This window comes from Grammomys surdaster, unplaced genomic scaffold, assembly GCF_004785775.1.
Source record: "Grammomys surdaster isolate TR1022 unplaced genomic scaffold, NIH_TR_1.0 278, whole genome shotgun sequence".
In the NCBI taxonomy this organism is placed as follows: Eukaryota; Metazoa; Chordata; class Mammalia; order Rodentia; family Muridae; genus Grammomys; species Grammomys surdaster.
This window is the reverse complement of record NW_021604719.1, coordinates 6,189,943-6,195,021: the sequence shown is the minus strand read 5'-3', so window position 1 is coordinate 6,195,021 and position 5,079 is coordinate 6,189,943.

Genomic DNA, 5,079 nt, shown 5'->3' with positions numbered 1-5,079 from the left:
ATATATATATATATATATATATATATATATATATATATATATATATATATATATATTGAACACACACATACACACACACACATACATGATAGTTGGACCATGTAGTAATAATAGAAGTAGAGATGATACTCAGATTAAAGTATTTCAGCAGGGAATTGAATGTGTTATTCACAACCAAAGATTATAAAATAAGCACACAAGAATATACTAATTTGAAATTGTAACCTTAAAAATAAGAAAGGCCATTTCTTTAAATACTGCCTTGCATACAAAGGAATAAATCTTAATTCTTTACAAATATTTAAAATTTTCTTTTTCTCTTTTATTTTTTATTCTAAATTTTCAAGTAGCCTCTACTTAAGCATACTGAGATAGAATGTAGCAGAGAGAAAAATTGTAAACTACACAATAAGACATACAATCATGTAGCTTCTTACATTTTTGTTATTGGTCTGGCACTGCTGTGGTATATTTGTTTTGTTTGGAGGAAAATCTTGGCATTGAAAACTCAAGACGATCTGGTCCTGTTTAATTTAAAATTAGTATCTTGGGCTGAAACATACAATAAGGGGAAGGTTTCCATACTACATTGCCTTCCTTCCATCTAAAGCAGCAGAGAAGTTCTAGAGGAGGCAACTGTTTGGGATGCACATGTTTATGTTTTTCAGGGAGAAGTACATCTTCTTCACTGTCTTTCATTATAGTTTTTAAACTATGGTAGTATTCTACAGGGCAGAACTTGTAGACTGAAATACCAGAATGATAGAACTGCACAATATTTTCCTAATAACAAAGTGGTGAGAACTATTTTAACGTTGATTTTTGAGACAAAGTCTCACTATGTAGCCCCTAATGGCAAGGAACATGCACTGTAGATAGGCTGGCCTTAAACCATACATATCTACCATCATCTGTCTCCTGAGTAGTTGGATTAAAGTTATGTCAGACTGCACCTGGTCACCATACATAATATTTATGTCTATATTAGTTAGGGTTTTATTGCTATAAAGAGACGCCATGACCAAGGTAATTCTTATAAAGGAAAATATTTCACTGGAGCTGGCTCCCAGATCCAGAGGTTTACTTTATTATCATTATGGTAGGAAGCGTGGCAGTGTCCAGGCAGACATGGTGATAGAGAAGGAGCTGAGAGTTCTACATCTTGATCCAAAAGCAGACAGAAGGAGACTGTATTGTTTCATACTATATTTAGTTTGAACATTTAAGAACTCAAAGCCCGGCCTTCAAAGTGACACCTTTAACAAGGCCACCTTTCCTCCAATAAGGTTACACCTCCTAATAATGCCACTCCACATGGCCAACCATACAAAGACAAAAATTTATGGGGACAAACTTATTTGAATTTTCACAACATCTTATATGATGTACTATGATTACTTGACAGATATATACATCATATAATAATTAAATCATAGTAATAACCATTCACAGCTCTTCAAATAATGATTCACTTAATATATGAAAAATTTCATTCTTTTTTCCTGTTTATTTAAAGATTTCATGAAACTCACTCAATGGCTATTCTATGATGCTTCAGAAAATCATAAGTATTTTCTTCAATTTGAGTTCTATCCATGTTCAGGTTGCAGCAAATGACAAGACTTTAAGTGTTTATTGGCTTTTCTTTTTGTGTGGCGCATTAACTTGTGTGTGTGTGTGTGTGTGTGTGTGTATGTAGGTGGGGGAGAATATGTGTTCATCTCTGTGTGTATGTGTTTAGTATACAAATAGTACATACTGTAATTCTCCTGAGGCCACCAGTTTCCAGATCAAGTGTCTTTTTTCTTCTTTCCATCCTGCTTTTACATTCTTGCTAATATTGCCACACCTCCAGGAAACAGACATTCACAGGACAAACAGTACACAAATAGTACTGCAATGGGTAAGGCAGTACAAGCATCTCTGGGCATGATTTTTCTTCTTTGCTGTATGTTCAGTAGTAAAATTGCAATATCATATGTATTTATGATTTTGGTTTTCTGAGACTTTCTACTCTGTTTGGAAGTGAAAGTTTATATTTCTAAAAATTTTAGACTAAAATACCTATGAAAGAAATCATAAAGGCCACAAACAATGGAAAGATATTTGGTGTTTCTGGATTAGATGTATTAATATTGGCAAAATGTCCATACTGCCCTAAAATATGTACAAATTTGATGCATTCATAGAAATGCCAGTGAATTTTACCATATTTTCATACGTATGTGCCATGATACTTTGCTTTTATGTATTCCCTGTCTACACTGCCCACTCCCAACTTCTTTAGTTGTTCTTGTGAGTTCTGTTTTTATTTGCATGATAATCCTCCCTTGCTTTCTTAGCACTTGAACTCCATTATAGTACTCAGCTCCTTTGATCAATTTTCTAATTTCTACATGTACACACACACACACACACACACACACACACATACATACAAACACACACACTCCGGTACACACACAAACAGGTGTTATGTATAATATTGAACCAAAGTTTTTGATATAAGAGAACATATATGATTTTTTTCCCAAATGTAGAGAAATTTTAATGCAGCAACGTATCTGCTCTGACAAGGAATTACATCCAAAGATATGATCCATCTGGAATGCAGATATACCACACACCTTTAGTTCCTTTGGCTAGAATACAGTCATGCCCTACAATACAGTTCATACCTTTAATCCCAAACAATGAAGGTAAGGTTAGTTTGTAGAAGGAAGTATCCATGTTTGAAAGTGATGTTAAACTGAGCGAGAGACAAACGGATGAATCACAAAAGTTTTGACAGAATGAGTTGGAGATGGATATGCCCCAGTCTCACAAGAATGGACAAGAAAGAGAGGCTACTTAAGAACAGCACTGAATGATTCAAGACGGAAGGCAGTTCAGTAAATGCAGTTCAGTTGAGTTCAGGCAATGCAGTAGAATTCAGTTGAGTTCAGTGCAGTGCAGTTTGTTGTAGTTCAGTTGAATACAGTAGAATTCAGTAGAGTTTATGAAATTACATACAGTTCTGTTCAGTTTACAGAGTCAGTGCAGTCAGTGGAGTTCAGAGGCAGTTTTTTCCAAGTGGAACAAGTCAGTAAGAAGCCAAGAGAAGCCAATTCGATTCAGTCATTTTGGAAAGGAGTTTGAGCCACAACAGGTGAGTTGAAGTAGCTGACCAGTGCTTAGAAAGAACTGGAAATGGTGAGCTTATTCAGCAGCAAGCATCCAAGACAACAATTACACCTGGCAAATGAAAGTTGCTTTTAAATTTCACTGTCAAATGTTGGTAGTGCAGCGATGAACATGGATGTGCTAATATCTCAGTGCTAAATTGAATTGGAAATGTTGCCTTAGCATACAGCAGTTCAAGAACAGTTTTCTGAGGAACCCCTATACTGATTGTCATAGTGGCTGCACAAGCTTCTTGGCCATCTGCAATGAATGTATTCTTCTTTCTCTACATTCTCAAAACTAATTATCTCATGTTTTTCTAATAGCTATTCTGAGTGGAGTGAGGTAGATACTCAAAGATACTTTAATTTACATATGTCTAGTGTTTAAGGATGTTGTACACTTTTCCAATATCTATTGGGCAATTCAATTTCTACTTTTGAAAATAATGCATTTCTTGACTGAGTGATTTGACAGTTTGGTATTTAATGGTTTTAGTTCTTTATAAACCATGCGTAGTATTTCCATTAGTGATGTAATTAGCAAATATTTTGTTTCCTCATTCTGAAGGCCATCTCCTGATTCTGGTGATTCCTTGCCTTGGGTATAGAAGTGTTTTCATATCATGTGCTTCCACTTCTATATTCTTATGAATATTTTACCTGACATTTATGCACAGTAAACAACACAGAGTTAGTGTCATTCTAGAACATACAGAAATCCAATTTTTTCCAGGAGGATTTGTTGAATGAAGAGGGTTGACAACCTCATCAGAAATTAACTGGCTACAGTTGGGGTGGTTTATTTAAATCCTCCATCATATTCAACTGCTTTGTATCCTATTTTGTGTTAGCAGCAAGATGCCAATGCTGTTTTTGTTACCATAGTTCTTTTTGACATTAGATATTGTGGTACCTGCAGCATTTTTCTTCCTTAGAAGTATTGCCTTGTCTACTTGATGGTTTATTTATTTTTTGTTTGTTTGGTTTTTTTTTCTACTTCTAAAAGAACTTTAATTTTTCTCTAGCTCTATGAAGAGTAAGATTTTCACGGGGATTGTGTTGATTCCATAAACTATTTCTGATACAGCAGCAATTTCTCCAGTGCCAGTTCTGCAGATCTGTATGCATGGAAGGTCTTTTTATTTTCTAATATCTCTGATATATTTCTGTGGCATCTTTAAATTTTCCTTGCAGCTGTCTTTTGTGTTTTATTTCCTTGGTTAGATTTGCTTCTGTTTATGTATTTTAAGTTACTGATACAGTTTTCCTAGTTTGTTATTTCTTTCTTGTCATGTTCATTGGTACTCAGGAAAGCCTTTCAGTGTGTTGATTTTGTATTCTGCTGCTTTGCTTAAAGAGTTTTCAGATTTGCAGATTTGTAAAAATGAAGTTTATATTATTTTAAATAAAGGAGCATGTCATATGCATATATATATATATTCATACATGTATAATGTGATCTTTTCTCTCAGCAGTTATTTTTAGTTTTATTGTTTTATCTAGGATTCCAGGTGCTATATTAAATATGAGTTGAAATGGTGGGCACTCTGGACTTATTCTAGATTTTAAAGAAAGTCCCGTCAGTTTTCTTCCATTTAGTATAATTTTGGCAAGAGACTTGCCATTGAGAACATATACGATATCAGTGTGCATTCTGTCTGTCACTTATTCACATGCTTTTATGATAGAAAACACCTTACATGACAAAGCTGCAAATGTCTGCAGTTGATAACACCTGAAACCAACATGAAAGCCACTAAGATATGTATCACTGCATATGTTCAGATGAGAAAGCTCAGCTGGTAGAGTACTTGCCTAGAGTAGATGATGAGGAATACAAGAAACTACTTTTTCATTAAAGCTCTCAATCTCTCTCTCTCTCTCTCTCTCTCTCTCTCTCTCTCTCTCTCTCTCT